Here is a 22,081-nt window from a genome sequence, read left to right as displayed (position 1 = left end):
GGCGGCTGACTACGAACCCCAACAACTTTCCAGACGGCACCCCAAAAGCACACTTTGCAGGATTAAGCTTGAGATTGTACCTACGAAGCCTTTAGAAGAACATCTTCAGATCCCTGACATGGTAAGACTGCTTTCTAAACTTTACGATCACATCATCAACGTACACCTCGATTTCCTGGTGTATCATATCATGGAATATTGTTGTCATTGCCCTCATGTAGGTTTCCCCAACATTCTTCAAGCCAAATGGCATGACCCGATAGCAATATGTTCCCCACGGCGTGATGAATGCCGTCTTTTCTGCATCTTCCTCGTCCATTAAGATCTGATGATAACCCACGTAACAATCCACAAAAGAATCAATCTCATGTTTGGCGCAATTATCAATCAAGATATGGATATTCGGAAACAGGAAATTGTCTTTTGGACTCGCCTTGTTGAGATCCCGATAATCAACGCACACCCTGGTCTTGCCATCCTTCTTTGGCACAGGCACAACATTGGCTAACCAAGTGGGATACTGGGTGACACGAATGACTCTGGCATCGAACTGCTTGGTGACCTCTTCTTTGATCTTTACACTCATATCCATTTTCAACTTTCTCTGCTTCTGTTTGATAGGAGGGAATGTTGGGTTAGTGGGCAACCTGTGAACCACTAAATCAGTACTTAGACCCGGAATGTCGTCATAGGACCATGCAAAAACATCTTTGTATTCGAACAGTGCTTTAATTATCTCCTCCCTGAGTTGAGGTTCCAGATGTACACATATTTTAGTTTCACGGACATTTTCTTGGTCCCCTAGATTAACTGCTTCTGTATCGTTCAAATTAGGTTTGGGCTTTTCCTCGAAATGACTTAGTTCCTTACTAATTTCAACATAGGCCTCATCATCGTCAAATTCCAACTCATCATCACACTCAACTTCTTGTATTATTATTTCAGAGTTAGATTGGCTTTTAAAACTGGGCCGAAGATTCCTCATGCATGTCATGTCTTTGATATCAGCTTAAAAAGAACTGTACAAAAGAAGAAAACAAAAACAAAATTAGAAGAAATGAAAGAAAAAGAACAATTGCATTTCATTGAATTTAAAGATAACAGGGCTTCAACACATCCAACTGGACGGAACATAATATCTGAATTACAGACCCTGGAATAATCCAAACAACTAAAAGAAAATCAAAACCCACTACCAAGACTCCCTCCGGGTAGGAAGAGGAGTAGCTTCCCAGTTGTTGACTTTTGCACGTGGTCCCACGAATTGCACATCCGCCTTGCTGGACCTTTCCCCAGCCTCAACCATGTTAACCTCGGCGAATAACCTTTCGAACCCCTTCTCCAAGTCTCCATCGGCACCAATCAGCGATCCAGGAACCTTTGACAATAGTTGCTTTCTACTACCCGGCCTGACGAATGATCTGGACAAACGCAGGATTGTCTTTGGCAATGCCCATGCTTTCTGTTTCATTTTCTTGGCTCTTCTCACATCCGCCACTGTGGTCTTGAACCCTAGGCCAAAAGTATCCAGATTCCTTGGAAGAGAAACTGGCTGCACAATACCTTGCAGAGATGCAACCAAACCCTTTCCCAGTACGAAACCATTTTTCAACATTTCAATGACTACCATGACTGATGCAGTAGCTACCTTTGGAGTTGGAATGCACTTCCCTTCTGGAATTTTCTCTACCGATACTGTGTCAAAAACCTAATAAACCCATGGCCCCTTGTCGTCTTCAACCTCTATGAGCGAAACAATGGCATCATTGAGCACACAAAAATTATCCTCGCCGTGTATGACAATTTCCTATCGATCCCATTCAAACTTGACAATTTGATGCAGAGTAGACGGGACCGCTTTGGCAGCATGAATCCAAGGTCGTCCCAACAGCAGATTGTACGAAACAGCCACATCTAGCACCTGGAATTCAATAGTAAATTCAACTGGCCCTATTGTGAGCTCAAGCACTATGTCCCCGACTGAATCTTTCCCTCCACTGTCGAATCCCGGAACGCAAATATTGTTCTTGTGAATTCTTTCATCCTCCACTTGCAGATTATTCAATGTGGAGAGAGGACAAATGTTCGTGCTAGACCCATTGTTAACCAGTACCCGAATAACCACGGAATCTTCGCATTTCACCATTAGATAGAGGGCTTTATTGTGCTCGGTACCCTCCATGGGCAACTCATCATCAGAAAAAATGACTCTATTTACCTCAAATATCTTATTAGCTATCTTTTCCAAGTGGTTTACTGAGATTTTGTCAGGAACATGAGCCTTGTTCAAGATCGTCATCAAAGCAAGACGGTGTTCGTATGAATGGATCAATAATGACAAGAGCGAGATCTGAGTTGGTGTCTTCCTTAACTATTCCACAATGGAATAGTCCTGCACTTTCATCTTTCTCAGAAATTCTTCTGCTTCTTTCTCAGTCACTGCTTTCTTCACCAACACTAGATTATCTTTTGAGGTCTTAGATTTTCTCAGCTCTTCAGGGGCAAAGCATCTCCCCGATCGAGTCAAACCATGGGTCTCACACACTTCTTCTCTAACCTCTTTCCCCTTGTAAGTCACTATCACTCGTTCATAATTCCATGGGATTGCATTGCTGTTAACTATCGGTAATTGAGTTACCGGTTTGATAACGACAGGATCTGTGGGGGCGCCCTTCACAATTACCACAGGCTTATTCGTCACTCCTGGCACAACCACTTTTGCTTTTTCATGTTTTCCTGCAGCATCACTTGAGGACCCCTTCTTGATCTCCACAGATGGTTCATTATTTTCCCTGTTCTACTTGATCACAGACTTCTCACTTGTTGATTATTCAAATGGCGTGGCTTCACTAGCCCGAATCATCATGATAGTTTGCGAAGGCTTTTTAGGCTCCCATCCCTTATGCACTATCTCAATCATATTTGTTTCGTGATGGGCTGGCAAGCGATTCTGATTGATATTGGGTACCTACGGAGCTTGGACCGCAATCCGATTGGTGTCAATGAGCTCTTGAATAGCTGTTTTCAATTTCCAGCATTTCTCTGTGTCATGTCCTGGGGCCCCTGAGCAATACTCACAACTCACCGAGTGGTCAAGATTTCTGGGAGGGGGATTCGGTTATTTAGCCTCGATTGGATTCAACATACCCAACTGTCTTAGCCTATGGAATAGGCTAGCATATGATTCTCCCAATGGAGTGAAAGTCTTTTGCTTTTGCAACCTCTCATTCTTAAAGGCTTGGTTGGGTCGAAAACCCGTTCCAGGAGGATTTCTGTAGGCTTTTGGGGGTGGATAGTTATTTTGTGGAGCTTGGTATGGGTTTTGTGGAGCTGGTGCACGCCATTGTGCATGAGCGGGAGGTTGGGTATAGGTTTGTGCGTGATGGACAGAAAAATGGGGATCTGGCGGTGGGTAATAGTGTTGTGGTGGGTTATATGGAGTGTGGGGGTAAGTTTGGAGATAGGTTCGCGGTTGGTTGTAGTAACGGGGAAGGTTCCTAGATCCAACCCAAGCTCCCAACTCAATTGTCGCAACATCCTCCTTCTTCTTCTTCCCGAGCACACCCCCAGTACTGTTTTGAATGGCCTGAGTAGTCGCCTTGATTGCTGAATAACTCATGATCTTGTTGGACTTGAGTCCCTCTTCAACCATGCCTCCCATTTTCACGACTTTATTAAAGGACTTTCCTACTGCTGACACCAAGTGACCGAAATAAGTGGGTTCTAAAGCCTGCAGGAAATAATTAGCCATCTCGATTTCTTTCATCGGAGGGTCCACCCTCGTTGCTTGCTCTCTCCAACGGAATCCATATTCAATGAAGCTCTCACCGGGCTTCTTCTCAAGCTTTGTCAATGACAGACGGTCTGGGATAATTTCGAGGTTGTACTGAAAATGGCAGGCAAAGGCTGGGGCCAAATCGTCCCATGTGTACCACCTGTTGTGATCTTGTCTGGTATACCATTCTAAAGCCTATCCACTCAAACTTTGGCTGAAATATGCCATTAGCAATTCATCTCTTCCACCTGCTCCTCTTATCTTGCTACAGAATCCTCTTAAGTGTGCTACTGGGTCACCATGCCCATCGTACAGATCAAACTTGGGCATTTTGAATCCTGCTGGCAACTGAACATCTGGGAACAGACATAAATCCTTATAGGCCACACTTACTTGACCTCCCAACCCCCTCATATCTCGGAATAACTGTTCTAAGCTTTTGACCTTCTGATCATCTCTTCATGCTCGGGATTTTTAGGCGGTTTCTCAGTCTCTATCGGGATATCAAGATGAGGGGTGTAAGGATATGGTTCTGGAACTTTGAAGGTGGGTTCAGGGGGATAGTACTGGTTGTCATGAGTTTGTAACAGGGGTTCACTGGAAGATCGTTGTAACGTAGCAGGTGGAGGTGCCACAAAAATAGGTATAATTGGTGGAGGAGGGTATGGGACTTGTTTGGGTGGTGGAGCTTGAGAAGTATGGGAAGTGGTGCCATGGAATTGTTGGTAGAGGGAAAGGCTGGAGATGAGTTCACAGTGGGAGGCTCCGGAGGTTGGGCTGATGGTGGGATATAAGCAGGGTTGGCGGGATAAAGTGGTGGTGGATTCCCCTTCGCCCAGGCTTGGTACATTTCAGCCATCTACTGCTTCAGTTTATACATTTCTTCCCTCATCGCATTAACGTCCATTTCTTCCACCTCTTTCGATGGGTCGACAATACTTGTTTCCGGTTCCTGGTTGGCCATATTCAGCATGTCTTTCGATCGGGTGTTGTATGAGTGAGTTGCCAGAATGCCGATCAACTAACCACCTACCTGGTCTCAATACATCAAACAACAATCTTGTTAGCGGTTAGGCTTTAACAGATTAGAAACCGCACATTAGGCATGAATGCACCTAAGCAGCTAACCGTCTCCATTATGTATTTGATCGGTTGCATGCGTCATCCCGGCCTTTTCTTACTTTCAATTGCAAACTTCCCCCCTTTTCTTTTCTTTTCTTTCCCTTCCTTTCATTTGCCTCTGTTCTCTCTTTTTTTATTCTCTTTTGATTTCTTATTTCCTCTCTTTTCTTTCTTGTTTTTCCGCTCTTTTCTTTTCTTTACTCTCTTGTTTTTCCTCTTATTTTCTTTCTTTACTCTCTTGTTTTTCTGCTCTTTCTTTCTCTCTTTTATTTGGTTATGGTTGAATTCTATGGAGATTGCCTACGTATCATGACCCCGCATGAATCAGACCAAGCGTAGTTCTTGGGGATAAGTGTGAAATAAAGCAAAGAACATTTTGGGATTTTCAGTTTCCATATATATAAAAACACTATTACAGAGATTGAAACTAACAGACTCGAAAGAAATTAACAGCCTCTGATGAAAGAACGAGACACAGACTCAAAAAACAAACAACCCACATACTCTGATAACAGAAATACAGACTCCAAAACAGCTGGCAGACTTTAACGGACAAAAAATACAGACTCAAGAAATCACGAATACATCAATGCCTCAATTGTCCCCGAGACCCGCGGGGCGCCATTCGCCCTTGCTACGGACCGACTCGCTAAATCCCCCTGAAGGTGTTAGAGATTTTCCATTACCCGGTGAACAAATATCATCACAGTAGTGAAGAACATAGATCTTGTCATATCCTCATAGCTACTACACTTCATTGCGATATAGTTGGCGACCCTTTTGACTCGCTCTCTTATGATGCCCTTCTCTTGCAACAAACGCCCAATTTGTTCGGTTCTGGCTTCCAAAGTTCGTTCAGCTACCTGGTTCTGCTCTTGGAGTTGTTGCAAGTCCCCTTCTAGCCGTGCCATTAAGGCGTAACAACGTTCTCTTTCAGCCTTAAAATTTTTGGCTTGCTTAGCCATTTCACCCTCGAGGTTGCCAATTACCTTTTCCCAACCTGTGACCTCTTTTTCATATTTTTCCTTCATCTGTTGAACGAAAGCTGCCAGCCCTTCGGCGCTTTTAGCCAATCTCGCCCGTGCTTTTGCTAGTTCAGACTCAGCTTTCTGTAGGTCTTCTTTATAGTCACGTACCTTTTGAGTGAGGCCGTAAATGAGCCTTTCGTCTTTCCTGCTTCGGCCTGGGTTGTCGGCTTCAATTTTCAACTGTCGAACCTGAGCTCTGAGGGCCTCGTTTTCTCGTACCAATCTTCTCTTTTCACCTTAGGTTTCTTGTGCCTGCAAATCATTATTGAAGGTGACATTTCTCAACTCTTCTCGTAGACCATGGATGATGGCCTTATATTTCTTTTCCTTCCCCCCCCCCTAAGCTAACCTCTCTTGAATTTTATCATCAAAGGCTTGAACATGAGGCCTCTTGGCGGGCCTTTCGGGCTTTGGCTCATCGTTTACATAAGACATTCTCTCAAACCAAGTAGCATAATTTGGATCTACTTCCCCCTTGGCGATGTCTGGTACCTGGGTGCCATTTTTTAGATACCGACAGCTATTCCAATCCTGCTGAACTACAACCTCGGGCAATGCAGCTTCTGGATGTAACTCCATGACCTGGGTGCTTAGATCTTCATCTTCAGGCACAATCTGATACCTTCCTAATTGCCTCAAGACCCTCTGTTTTGCATATGGCTGAATACTCCTTATGCCCATTATCCTCAGGTATCCTTTAGTAGCAGTCATATAGATGGCTTCTGTCCTCGGGAGCCATCCTATAGTCCACTCGACCTGACATGAGTTAAGAACTTTCAAATGAGAAACCCATGCTTCAAATCCTTCTAGTGTGTGGTAATCTTTTATCCTCTCCTCATAACTGATGATGAAGTTATTTGAGCTCGAACCGTAACTCATGAATCTGGGATGATGGCGAAGGTGCTCGATCAACCACATTTGCAGAATGATGCTGCAAACTTCAAACAATTGAGCCCCTGCTTTGCATAAAGTCAATGCGCGATAGATACCTGCTAGCACCAACGGGGCAAGTGTATGATCTTCCTTGATAGTGAGGATTTGTGCAATTCTAGCCATACGAATATCCACTGTTCCTTTCTCATTTAGAAAAACCATGATCCCCAAGAATGCCACAACAAATGCGAACTGATTGAATTTTCCAAAGGCCCTTGTTTTGTTTGTTGCTCAGACCCTTTTCATGCGTTTCAAAACCAGTAGAATGCCCGAACCTGAAGTATAAGAAATGGAAAGCACAACACCCTTTACTCACACGTTCCTTGTTCGTCTATTTACTAATATTCAGGAGGTCAAAGAACTTGTGCACCGATGGAGCCCTTGGAAATATAAGTTGTTGCTTCCTCAAATCCCTTCCGAATTCAATGTACCCGGCTATCTCCTCCAAAGTAGGGGTGATCTCGAAATCCGAGAAACGAAAGACATTGTGGACAGGATCCCAGAAAGTTACCAAAGCGTTGATCAAATCTTCCCGTGGCTTGATCTCAAATATGTCTATAAGAGCACCCAAGTGCTTTTTCACCCATTTCTGACCATCTTCGTCTAGATCATTCCACCACATACGCAAGTGTAGCCGAGCTTGTTCCCTGACCACTTCTGGCGGTTCCTGGATGGTATTTATTTGTTCCTGTGGAAGATTAAGGTTAGGGCTGACTCGAGTTGAGCCTTTTGTAAACAGTTTTTGAAGAAGAAAAATGAAAAAGAAAAGAAAAGAAGAAAAGAACCACAATTTCTTCCCCTGTATGCCAACTTTAGCCAAATGGCTATTTTTGCAAATGCGGCACCTTCCCAATTTCGCGCGAATTTTGAGGCCAGGGGGAATTATTCTATGACCCCTCACAAACTTGTCCATTCTTTTATGAAAATAGCCTTTCGACAACTGAAAAATACTCTGAGACCATCTTGACAAGAACGGTTTAAGACATTGCCGAAGCTGGATCGACTTATTTTGACCAAAATCAAGATTGCGTTCATTCGACCACCGACTCTCTTTTCTTGTTTTTCTTTTCTTCTCTTTTTTTTTTCAAAAATAAGGCCGAACCTTATGTAGGTTGCCTACGTATCCCACATCCGGTGAGAATCAGACCTGCGTAGTTCGGTCAGTTTTGACACATTTGAAAGAACACAGTGTTTGACTCTTTTGAAATAACTCTTTTTGAAAAACTTTTGGGCAGCGTTTAAGGACGCTTTTCAAATACCGGGATGTTTAGAACTGGGTTTTATTTCCTTCCCTATATCACTCTTGGTTTTCCCCTTTTTTTGCTTTATTTTCCCTAGCCGGTCAGCATGCAAGCCAAAATAAATGTTCACATAGCACGTGGAATGCATCAGGATGGTCTGTTATTTCGGGCATACCTGTCCTAGACGGACCCAACCCCTGTGTTGAGTCCCCTAAGTCAAATGCACATGATGCAAACAAACGTTCCTACTAGGGATCCGGCATGAGGCTGTGTTTTTCTAGGTTTAAATCCTGGGGTTTTGGTCTAGACTTAGGGTACCCGAGCGGATAATTGGGGCCGAGGAGGGGGCGACGTACCGGGAGCACTGAAGTCTATCCGGCCTTGTCGCTTGCCCAGCCTCGATCTATTTGGTATAATTTCTATAGAAAAAGTGGGCTACGCGAACGTATGCACCATTTCCAAAAGACTCAGATGGGTGGCATAAGAAGACGGTTATATACAATTCAGATAATATTAAAGCGGTAAAGAGATAGCATTTAGCACAAAAGATTCACAGAATACAGTAATGTAAATCCAAGTAAAAATCATGTTAACAAACTCAAATTCTTGAACCCTGAACCAGAGATTCTGGGTTCGATCCCCAGCAGAGTTGCCAGAGCTGTCACACCTTCTTTTTTACTTACACCCCATAAAGGGCATAAATATAAGGGAGGTTTTCCAATTAAAGGACAATCGAAAGGGGATCATTTATTTATTAAAAATCAGAGTCGCCACTTGGGATAATTTAGGGTGTCCCAAGTCACCGGTTTAAAATCCCGAATCGAGGAAGTTTGACTCTATTATCGGTCCGCGAACACAGAAATCCGGGTAAGGAATTCTGGTAACCCGGAAGAAGGTATTAGGCATTCCCGTGTTCCGTGGTTCTAGAACGATCGCTTTGATCACACTTGGCTTATTAAAATTATTTACTTACTGATTTTAGATCCTATGTGCATTTACCCTTTACCGCTTTTAAATCACTTGATTATTCGTAGTTAAAGAATTGAGTTACACGTACGTATACTCTTTTCCTTTGGCGCGTCAAAAATCATGTCACGCGAACGTGTCCATAATTAGTAACGCTTTGTTTATTTATTAAGAATGTTTAGCCGAAGTTACGCGAACGTATACTCCGATTTATTTTTAAAGAAATCGTAACCGTGTCACGCGAACGTGTCCACAACCACGATAGTATTTTAAACGGCCCTAAAGGTTTCTCTACGAATATTCAACTTTGTGAAGGCCATGAACTATATCCCATTCTAATATGGTACGCCTCACATCCAAACGTAAATTTCCTTATTTGAAATTATAGGGCCTTGAACTATTATTATTATTTAAGATGGCATGCTTCGATTATAAAGGAGTTATTCTGAAATCACGTACTTTTGAGCTATTGCCTGTACGGATATCATTTCATTGGCTTTCAGGCCTTTAGACGGTGCCTATTGTGAACGAGATTGGTAACAACAGTCAAATGGGAATTGGGCTCAACTCGGTCCAAGGAATGAACTGCATGCACCCACTCAGAAATGGGCTATGAGTCCAGGCCCAAGTGGGTTGCAGCGTGCTATATGTATCAGCAACGCAGCACTGATGGAGAGATCTGGGCTCCAGACTAAGCCCATAGATAGAGGAGAGCCAAACTCCATAGCCCAATGCCAAATAGGGCTTAAGCCAATACGTTGGTCAGAATTATATGCCTTTAGTCATTTCCACAAGATAAAACAACAAGATGCCAAGAACTAAACTAATCTGAGAATTATCAAGTTTAAAAATTAGACCTTATATCTATTTGAAAGCCTTTGTGAATTTATTCATGAGTCAAGTAAGGCTAGGTAACAAACTGAAGTACTGAGCTGATTCAAAAAGCTAATGGATGGGCAACAGAATACAAACTAGATTTGCTGAGGAAGAACAAATAAAAGAACTAATTTGAGGGATGCTTAAACACTACTAAAGAAAACATCTCCAAAGTTTAACGAACTTCAGCTAAATCAGGCCAAACGAGAGTCCAAACATCATTCAAAAGAAAAACCACATATTCAGGCCTTGTAACAAAATACCAGACTAACATATGAACGAAATATTCGGAGTAAAGCTAAACACATGGACAAAATACAACACATTCTCTTTATTTCAACCCAAGGCATTTCTCTTCAATTTGGTTACATGGCTTCACATTTGCACTTCATATGTTAATCAAGAGTCGATACATACCTGGGAATAAAGAGAAATAACAGAAGAGAAGAAATCAGTAGCTAGCAGAAGCAGAGAAGCAATAGAACAGTGATGGAGTCAGCCAATTTAACCCAAGGCATTCAAGCTGAAACCCAAACTAGACAGTACTCCACACGAACAAACTCAAACCCAGCTTTCAAACCCAAAAATGAGGTGCAACAGTCCCAAAAACCAATTTCAGTCGAACAACAACCCAACAGAAATCAAAACCAAACTTTAAAGACTCGAACTCAATCCATTTCAACTTCAAATAAAGCAAAGTTGCCTCAGGAATTGAAAGTCTCAGGGTTTCAAAGCAGAAAGTTCAATGGAACAATGTGTTTTTCAAAATTTTCTGTTTTGATTTTTCTGAGCTTTTCTTCTTTTCAGCTCTTTTTTTTTGTCTGCCTTGAAAAGCAAGAAAATCTACCTTTATAGGTAAGTTATTAGGGCAGACTTGGTTTGCACCTTTCCCCCTTTTCAATTTTCATTATAGCTCACATACCCTTATAAAAAACAAAAAAATAGAACCAACCCCTTCCGCAGCTTCCTAGAAGCTTCCTAGTCTGCTATAGCAAGATTCCCTTAGGCCAATTACCTAAACTACCCCTCTAACCCTGATTATTTACTCTAGGAAACCATCTAGCAGAACCCCTGTTGATACTTAGACAGACCGAATGGGCCATGGGTCCATTTGGCCCAACTGTTTAACCCCAAATGAACCGGAATAGACCCAAAACCCATCCCTCAATATCAAAGATCTATTCGGCCCAACTAGCAGTTATCTGATTACCAAATAACACAGAACAATTAAACTTTAGCCTAAATTGTTTACTAACTAAACTTAACCAAACTAACAATTTTAAAACTAACCTAACAAAACTCCGGTTACTCATGCATGAATGAATAGATTCCGGAACAAATGAAGAATGATTCGAGAAGAGGAGAAGAAACAGAAAATTTAAAAACAAATGAGGGATAGATTAAACCAAAAGAAAGAAAGAAAAAATACCTGAGAAAAGTTCAAAAAATAATAGGGAAGCCTGGGTCTTCAGATCCTCGGATTTTCTGGCCAAATCTGATGTTAATCGTGTGCTCTTACGAAGAACACATGAATAAAATCTGATTCGGAACGAAATTTTGCCAAAACCTGACTTGGGATTTCTGGGGGTCGTTTCTGATCTAAGATTAGAGGAACTGTGGCAACATTCGAGGGTAATGACATATGGATTTGGAAAGAGGGGAGTGAGGAGGCTATAGGGTGTGATTTTGGTGGCGTTTGGAGGTGGCGCCGCCGCCGGAGGCCGGGGATTTGGGGGCGGCTTAGCTAGGGTTTCGGGGTATTTCTGGTGAGGGTGGTGAGCCGAAGGGATTTTGAGGGTGGGAAGGTTTTTCGGACAGTTAAATACCCCTGGGGCTTCAGTTCTGAGCCGTTTGATCAAGGGGAGATCAACGGCTCAGATTAATACTTATTAAAACGACATCGTTTAGTTTTGGGGGGGAAGCCGGACCGGGTTAAGGTGGTTTGGGTCGGGTATTGGGTAATTTTCGTTTGGGCTGGGGACAATTAAATGGGTTTTAGCCCAGATTTGGATTTCTTTCATTTCTTTCTTTTTCTTCTTTTTTCAATTTCAAAATTCTTTTCTTTTCAAAATTAAAATAAAACCTAAATATAATAATAAATTTTAAACTAAATTAACCTACCCAATTAGATTAATCACTCATCATGGTATTTACAATAATTCATTAAATCCTAAATTTAAAGAAAACTATACAATTCAAAATTAAAAAGTAAAAATGCAAAATGAATTATTTTTTGTGATTTTCATTTTCTATAAAACAAACTAATTTACTAATTAATCTAAAAATATAAAATTAAATCCTAAATGCAGATGCAACATATTTTTCGTATTTTTCATGAATTAAATAAAATAAATGTGCATAGACAAATGCAAATAATTAACAGGAAATGCCACGAAATCCAACAAAATTGCAAACACTGAAAGAAATAATTTTTTTCTGAATTTGTTGGAGTAATTCATATAGGGCAAAATTTACGTGCTCACAATTATGCCTTGAGACCCATCCAATTTCCGGCCCTAACCCGTGTCTTTGCCCAGTCCAAGCCTTAGCCTAACCAAACGACACAGCTTCGAGTTAGTTTAGTCCGGATCTATCTTAGTCGTTCGTTTATTCGCATCCAACGGCTCAAACTACTTGCCCCAATTACATAAAAATGTCTGAACTTCCTTCATTAAACCTAGTACACTGAATTGTTTCACTTCGTCTCCTTTAGAGAGACCATTAACCCAAACATCGCCCTTGAGTTCTCCGCCATTGTAGCCAGCGGCGCCACCTCAAATCACCCCCAAACTAACACCACAACACCTCCACAACCTCCCCTTTCCCAATCCCTAATAGATTTCCTTCGAATCACCCTAGGATTTCTCAAATCTTCAATCGAAGTGGTCCGATCCCAAACCCTAAAACCCAAATCTCCCCAAATCATCGAGTTTCAGTAAAGGATTGGGGTCAAAGTTGATTTTATTCGTGTGTTCTTAACAAGAGCACACGATTAATGTCAATCTCGGCCGAAATTCGAAGGTGTGAAGATTTTTCAATTTCACTGTCCCAAACCGTCTCTCAAGGTATTTGTTTTTTTGTTTTCTCTATTTGCTTTTGTTCTTCTTCATTTTTCATTCTTAGTTCTCCTCTCCTCTTCTTCTGCTTCTTTCTTTTATTTCTTATGTTTCTATTCCTTCAAATCATCAGTGTATGCATGTCAGTTTTAGAGTTAGTTTGGTTAGCATTGTTTTTTGTCTTGATTTTTCTTTTTGAGTAGTTTAGTTTTCTGTTTCCATTCTTTCTTTGGGGCTCAAGGCTTCATGAGTCTTTGTGACTACGCAAGCTTTTGTTTGTGTGGATTTGTGGAGTTCGATTGAACTTGGACCCTGAAAATCCGAAGCCCAAAAGGGGATTCAATCTGGGTGGCAAGACCATTGGTTTGGAGCTAAGCCTTGGGTCAATTTGACCCGTTTGGTTCCTAAAGTAAATACAAGAGGTTTAAGGGTTAGTTTAGGAAATTTAGGCTAGGGAATCTTGTATAACTGATTGGGGAAACTTCTAGGAAGGTGGGTTTGGGTCTATTTTGAAAATCTGATTTTTAAATTAGGGATTGGATAGCAAAAATGGAAATTTGAGAAGGGGTAAAGGGCAATAAACTGACCCATTTCTGCTGCCCTAGGGCTTGCCTATAAGGGCATTGTTTCTTCACTAACAAAGGGGGATTTGGAGAAACTAATAAACACTAAAAAGTTTTCAAACGGCTGAGCAAAACGTAGAACTCCAAAACTCTTGCATTTTTGGTAGAAAATTGATCTAGTTTTTGCAATCAGTCTTTCAATTCTAAAACCTTCAAAGGATTTCTAGCTTATTTTTGGATTCAAAGATGGTTTAAAGGCTGTTGTGCACTATTCCATTGTTCTTGAAATACTGCTGCTGTCGACTGAACTTCTCATTTTTGCTGATCTTTAAGCACATTTTCTTCTTCTGTTTTGATTGTTGTATCCAGGTATTCACTACACTCATTTGATGTATGTAATGGAAGAACGTGAAGCTTGTTTGAGTGAGCTTAAATCTGTGACACATCAGTTTGGTTAAATGCTATTTCTGCACTCCTGAAACTAGCTGATTTCTGCATTTTAGTTTAGTTCCCATTCTGTGTACATTTGATCATTTATGTTGCTAAGTTTTTGAAAGTTTTAGATAGATACTCTAGTTTGGCTGACTGGTTTGTAAAAAGACTGGAATACTGTTTAAGTGTGGGGACTGTTGGTTTTTCTTTATATTTAAGTGTTAATGAGGTCAATGTAGGATTTAGAAATCTCGTTTGATTTGCTACATGGAATTTGATTGAGAATCGCCTGTTGAATCCATGTTACCAGGCCTATGCATATGTTTTGAAATCCCATCAAGTGTTCTGATGAAAACTGAAGTAATAGTTGGCTATGTCTTGATAGTGATATCAATAGGGTGATTGGTTATAATACTCTATGGTAGTTTCATTGAGTGTTTTAGTTTCAATGATGATTCGTAGTAGTTGTGACTTTAAGATGCAGAAGATTGGTTGTTCTCTGAGCAATAAAGTGTTCTATGTTGTAATACAGAAAAATACCTCATTTGGTTTAGATGAAATCAGTCAGTATTTGATTTCTTTTCAAGGTCTAGAGTCAGGCAGTTCCGAGTCAATTGTTAATAAATGAAGTCCTTCTGAAATTATAAGTTGTTTTTCTTCTCGCTAGAAATTGGAACTGGCGATTTTAAATGATGAAACGACCTACATATGAGCCGTTACCAATCAGGAATTTTAACTTCATTTTAGCATGTATGTTAGCATCAAGAATGTGCTTTGCATTGATTCAAGGTCGTTAGTGTTTGTTCAAACTCTAAATCTTCATAACAATGTAGTTTACTTTCAAGTGTTAATGTTTAAATTGCTGAATTGGGCTATTAGCATTGGCCCAGTTGTGCCAAATTTCCCTTTGGAAGGCAGATTCTCGGTATGGGCTTCGTGGTTGAGCCAGTTGTGTCTCCATGCTCATTCATGCAATGGGCAGTCGGCCAATGGGCTCATAGCCTGTCTGGGCTCCTTCAGCAACTCAACTTTAGTTTCATTTATTGTTAGCTTACTGGTTATTAAAATTGAGCTTAAGCTTTTGCATTAAATAAATTAGAAATCTTCTTAGCCTTTTGATTAATTAAATAGGCCCTTTTATTAGCTTATCAATTTACCTTGAGGCGTGCTATTTTAGTCGAACATATAATTTATGGTCGTCAAAACTAAACTTAGAAACCATTTTAATAGAATAATTTGAGTCGTGTCATGCCAAATAAAATTTCAAAACTCATGGCCCTCACTTAATTAATTTTAACTTTTTAGAAATTGATGGGGGGCATTAGTGAATTTTCCATGGCCCTCGCAAACTTGAAAGTGCGTAGTTGCTTTAGGCGCACTATTTGAATTAATTTCCTTAAACTCGGGTATGCATTTCATGTGACCCAACTCCAATTATCAACAACGTTAAATAAAATGTGTCATGGATCGCGGGTGCATTTCATGTGGCATGGTTCAAGGCGTGTTTTAAATAACGTTGAATCTTCCTAAAAATAATTAAAAGCGGTTAATAAGTTAACAAATTGTACCATAGGCTAAAACATGTATTAAAATCAGGTAATAGGCCAATTATAATAGTTTAAGCAACCGTGCTAGAACCACGAAATCCAGGAATGCCTAACACCTTTCCTCGGGTTAAAAATATTCCTTATTCAGAATTTCTTGTTCGCAGACTTCAAAAGGAAAGACGAATTTTCCTCGATTTGGAATTTTAAAATAAACCAGTGACTTGGGACACCAAAAACAAACCTTCCCAAGTGGCAACTCTGAACAAAATAAATAAATAATCCCATTTCGAATAATGTCACTTAAATTGGAAAAACTCCCTTATGTATACCTTCGGGTGTGTAAAAAGGAGGTGTGACAGGTATGGAGACGTTTGTGCTTATCCCCTAGAAGCTACAGAGTTTAGGAAAACTTCGCATCCATTCTATTCTGTCGTGCGACTTGATTTCTCAATACTAATTGAACTTCCACTCTATCTTTGGCAGATGGTGAGGACACGAATCGCTTCATCAGCTGACCAGCAGCCTGAGCCCCTAGTGGCAGCTCCTATGGGGGGCAGAGGCCAAGGCCGTGCTAGAGGTCGAGGCATAGGCAGGGCTCAGCCCAGAGCTCGAGCAGCAGCACCAGCGGCAGAGCATCAGATAGAGTTTGAGGATGAGGTTCTGGCCCAGACCTTTCCAGCAGGGCCAACTCAGATTCCAGAGGGGTTCATCGCCACCCCGGTACTCCAGGATGCTCTGGTCCGTCTAGTGGGCCTTATGGAGAGTGTCACCCAGGCAAGCATATTTCCTATAGCACCAGCAGTCTCTCAGGATGGAGGAGGAGCCCAGACTCCTACTACTCGCACTCTAGAGTAGATGGCTCTCCAGTTTCAGACTCTAGCAGCTCAACCAGTTGGGGTAGTTCCACCGGGTGTTCTAGCTCAGACCGATGATGGGTCAGCTATGTCTGCCAATGCCTTGTGCAGGCTAGACATATTCACCAAAAATTTTACCACTACCTATGGCGGTACATCTTCAGAGGATCCCCTAGATTACTCGGACTATTGTCACGAAGTTCTGGGGAACATGGGGGTAGTGGAGACCAATGGGGTTGACTTTGCTACTTTTCATCTGTTAGGCTCCGCCAAGAAATGGTGGAGGGAATTTTGATTGGCTAGACCAGCTGGGTCGCCTTCTTTGACTTGGGATCATTTCTCTCAGCTATTTCTGGAGAAGTTTCTCCCTATCACCAGGAGAGAGGATTATCGGAGGCAGTTTGAGTGCCTATAGCAGGGTTCTATGACTGTCACCCAAATTTTAGATGGCCAAGGAGATAGTGAGCGAGATTTTTTTTCCAGGATGCAGCCAATGTGGCCAGGCAAGTTGAGATGGTTCTAGCTCAGGGGAGTGGTCAGGGGTCTGACAAGAGGCCTCGGATTCTGATAGGTTCAGTGGTGCCTCGTCTGGAGGCAGGGATTCTTTTGGTAGGGGCCATCCTCCCAGGCCGTTTCATTCAGTACTATAAACTTTGGACGGTTCTCTAGGTGGTCGTGGTTCTCATATGCGGTATTCAGATCAGCTACCTTACAGTGCATCACCAGCTCCTATCAGTGCACCTCCGCTCCAGAGTTTTCAGGGTGGTTACTGTAGCACCCCAAAAGTTTTTTTAAACCATTTAAGTGTTATTTAGAAAGTTGACGTGTGCTAATTACATTATTTTGTATGTAGACGAGGACTATTAATATGATGGATATTAATTAGATATGATAATAAGTGTACGAGGTGTATTTGAAGTGATATAGATCATAAGGAGAGCCCTTGGAGCAAATTAAGATGGAAATTACATGGTAGACTAAAGTTCCAAATGAGTACGCACCTAATTTTGGACGAGCATATCTACATATGTATATGGAGTTCTATGATGTAAAACCTATCAAATGAAAGGTCTTTGAGTCTAGTTTCTAACACTTCAAACCGTTTATCATTTGGACATTTCTACAAGAAGTTATGACCAAATTATCAAAGGATGGCGGAGGAGCCTGCGGATGCGAAGCATCCGGGGTCGTGTCTGAAAGAATGACTGGTAGTGAAGTGCTGCCATAGCGTCCAAGGCCGCGTCCGAAGCCCAGAAATCTTGGCCTATAAATACCAAGTCGGGGAAGAGAGTATTTTGACTATTGGGGGTTAGGGTTCTTGAAGTGAAGAGGCGATTTTAAGCTCAAATCAAGTCCAATCGACCAAGGCAAGTTGTTAATGTTGTTGTGGGTTGATTCTTACTAAATATACATGAGTTCTAACATAATTCTAACATCCAAATTCTAGATTTCATAATCAAATCCTCAAGAACACTAAAATTACCAAATTTGTGATTTTTCAAGATTGATCTACTAGAGGTAATTTCAATGCTTCAAACTCGTTTATTATGAGTAGTTAGAAGTATTTGTTACAAGTTTTATTGGTTGAAAGATTGGATTATAAAACTCTAATTCATGGCATGAATAGTACTTTTGATAAAATAATAGAGAAGATGAATGGTGAATCTTGGCGATGAAATTGATTGAATACAAAGAACCTATGAAATTATTTGTTAGGAAAGGATGGAAGTGATCAACTAAGTAATCATCTGTATTGTGTATTGTGCAAGTTTTGATTATGGAAGATGATGAATATTAACTTGGTGGCATTGGACAATTGATGTAGTATCATTAATGACTTCGAATGGGTATTAAAATATAAGGATGAAGTTGAACGGTCTAGCTTGTAAATCTATTTGGAGATTTGAGTTGTTGGAGGCTTGTAGCCAATTTATGAGCCATATATGGATATTGATTAATATCTTAGGTCATATTTTGATGTAATTAGGATATCTAATTGTAGATATCAACTTGTTGGTGAGGCTGAGCTTTTTAATCAACAATGGAATGATGGAAGACGATTGAAAGCTTGCGAATGTTAATAAAGCGAAAGCGAGGTAAGTTGATTAAAACTTACTCTTCTTGAGGGACTTTCTCTAAAAACATGTTTCAAGTTAATACTTAAGTTGTTTGGAAATGTACTTTTGTGCTTGTGGGGACAAACAAGTACGGATGTCTCCATGTACAAAATATTATGTTGCATATATAGTGTCATGCCATTTTGTAAAATTTTATTTTAAATCTTGTTGGCAAAATGACACTCAAGGTAAATGTTATAAGTTTTTATCAAAACTTACGTATTGCCAAGAGTAAACATATTTGAGTGCTAAAAATAAGTTTTCATGGAAAGTATTTCTTTTGGAAATTGATGTGCATAATAGCTCTTGTGGTATCTTTTAAAGATTGATGTTAAATTGCTAAAGGATTTAGCATGTAAAAGGTTGTTTATTTAATTTTTATTCAAATGATTTAGATTTTCTATAAATGCTATGATTTGATAAAAATAGATCCTTTGAAGCTACTATGTTATGAATCTATTTTGAAGTATCAAATGTTTTGGGAGTTACTTGTGTTCACCGAAATTGACTTTGGATATATTGTGTTCGTTGTCATGAAACTACACGTGTCGGTGTAGGCGTAGATGGCCACTTTGTGGTATAGACTACGACAGAGTGCTCTCCCTCAAGAGAGTACTATTTTGTACTATTATTAGCATGGCTGAGTCGATTCATACGACACTACGATGAGACGACCTGAGCAAGTAGGGTATATGATACTTGCCGCTAGGTACATAACCTAGTTGACTTTCTTATGTCGATGATGGTATAGTACTCCCAGTGAAAGGTAAGTATAATTTTCTTATGTTTAGGCCTAAGGATCCAAAAGCGATTTTGATAACTTAAAGCATATGAAATGATTTTGTACGACTTATCCAAAATCTTGGATTGATGTACATGTTTTAAAAGTTTTTATTGTGGGTTATATTTCACTTGGTTGTTATTTAAAATAACAAGGATCATGAATTGATAAAAATTCTTATCGTTTTATATCAAATATTGGTGCATTAATTTTTATAAAGTTTGTCCCAAGAACTTAAGCTAGAGAGAGTCTATGAAACTTATTGAGTACCACTGTGGTGTACTCAGCCCTTAGGGCCCCCTCCAGGGCCCTACTTACTTTACATGTTTTAGGATGATGTATGATACGTGGCATGCGGTCAGGCCAGGATGACTCTCCTTCCGAGGTATTATGAAGAACCATTTTTATTTCGTGGTACCTATCATGTTCTTCCTTATTTTATTTTGTTGGAATTACTCCAACCGTTGGTTCTATTCTTTGGTATAGAGGCTCCATAGATAGTTGTGAAAGATTGTAGTAACGGGGTTGTACACGACATTCATGAAAGTGTATGTATTTTACTTAGTCTCATTGTTATTATTATGAAATGGCGTCATGTGTGATTTTGAATTGGAAAATATTTTATTATTTAACTTGAAAATGTATAAGATTTTCAAGGAGCTTCCACAGTTAAATTGATTTTCATGCATATGATTTGGGTGCATCACATGGTTTGGTTCGCTCGGGTCGGGTAGTGTGCCAGGTGTCGGTCACGTAGTTTTGGGTCGTACAAACTTGGTATCAGAGCAGTAGGTTCTAAATCGAGTCCTAGGAAGTCTATGGAGCCGTGTCAGTAGAGTCCCTCTTATCGGTGTGTTGTCGGCCACACTTATATCAGGGAGGCTACAATGACATCTAGGGTGTTTCACTTTCTTCATACTCCAGATCGTGCATTTGTGTCTGAGAGCCATTTTAAATTATCGCATTATCATTATGTACTGGTTAGTTGCTCTTCAACTTCGGAAACCTACGTCTTATTTTGGTTCTTGTCGAACTTGTCAGCTGCTGATTTTAATTTAGAACTGGATGAGATATGTTGGAATGTCTGTTCTTTTCGTTTGCTTTAATGATTAAACTCTATTCTTCCCATTATTTAAAAACTCAATTGTTATGATAAATATCACATTATGGTGGATGTCTACTCTTCTTCCATGATCTTCATCTCAAATGCTTAATGACATATTCAATTACATATTCCATAACATATTTTCTTCACTTTTTATGCCTATATAAAGGCCTTGTAATAGATAGGAAAATACACACAATTGAAGAAGAAAATATCTCCCTTCTCTCTATCTCCATTTCTTGTTCATGTTTTACTAAATTGCTTTATTTCCTTGTTCCATATTGTTACTTTGAGTTATATTTCATAACACGTTATCATCACGAATTAGTCTCTATTTTTTACCCTAAAATTGAATTTGATTTTCTCATTGAAGTTAAAAAAAGTTTGCGGTGCTGCCAATTGCAATAACTAGGTAATATGTTTCAATTTGGGTTGTTAACTCTTTGGTTATATACAGGATTTTGTGTGAAAACTATTACTAATTATATCATGCTTAGCCAAGTTTTTGTAATTCATCCTAACGTTGAAATATTAACTTTGCCTGCATCACAATAATTATACTTTTCATTTATAAGCCTAGTGGTAGGAATTATTTGGATTGTTAGATTCCTGTTTTGATCAAAATAAAATTATCTATGCCTAATAGCAACAAGACTGTGAATGTATAAAGAGTATGCAATGCATATTTACTACTCCTTTGTTCTTTGAGTTGTTGATTATTGCTGAGAATTTGGCTAGACGTGTTGTCACCTTGGATGGTGATTTCCCCCCTTTATTTATGATAATTGTTATCAATTAGAAGCAGTCCTCAACTGATATATAAAAGAAAATCATCTTAATGATCAGGACATAAATGAGAATTATTAACTTCTGACAATAAAAGGCATTCATATTATTTTATTTTTTTTGAAAATATCATAAATGAGGGCGATGACTATATCTTTTTGTTTTTCTAGAGAGCATAATACTTAGTTTCCACAAAAGTGCATGGTAACTAATAGTACTATTATTCTATTTGATACATCATTTTCCTTAATGTTCCGGTCATATCACATTCATCTTGAAGTAGACTTATTGCATCAAAGACCACATGTAAATTTTCAAGTATTTTATTTGAATGATGTGCAATCTACAACTGATAAGTTGTTACCTATAATGTCATTTTTCAGGTAATATAAATGTTGAATTTATATATTAATACTATATATGTGTTGTTACCTATATGGTGTACTTTTGATAAATTTATTCACTAATTGCTTGGTTGAATTGAGTGAAGGAAAGTCATGGCGTTAAATCAAATCCAATAGGTAGGGTATACCCCGAAAACAACAATATTTTTGAGAGAGACTCAATAAATATTATGACAATGATTTTATGATCCTTTTAAACTCTAATAGAATTTAGAAGAAATATTCTGACTACAAACGGTTGTATTTCATATAAATGCTACAAATAATTGATAAAGCTTTATGCTGATTTGAGATTTTACTTATTTAAGAAAGCTAATTTGATTTGCTAAGTTGCAAATTAATTGTATACAACTTTCTTGGCATGTGATTGGAATTAAGGCTTGAGAATGAATCTCAATATTATTTAGCCTATTATACCATTGATTGAGGGTAAGACATCGGGATCAAATCCTGATGCACCATAATGATAAGAGTTGGGTTTGAGTCTCAATCCAT

The sequence above is a fragment of the Nicotiana sylvestris genome, chromosome 3 (assembly GCF_000393655.2).
Source record: "Nicotiana sylvestris chromosome 3, ASM39365v2, whole genome shotgun sequence".
Classification (NCBI taxonomy): Eukaryota; Viridiplantae; Streptophyta; class Magnoliopsida; order Solanales; family Solanaceae; genus Nicotiana; species Nicotiana sylvestris.
The sequence above is the reverse complement of the archived record's forward strand: the minus strand, read 5'-3'. Positions refer to the sequence as shown.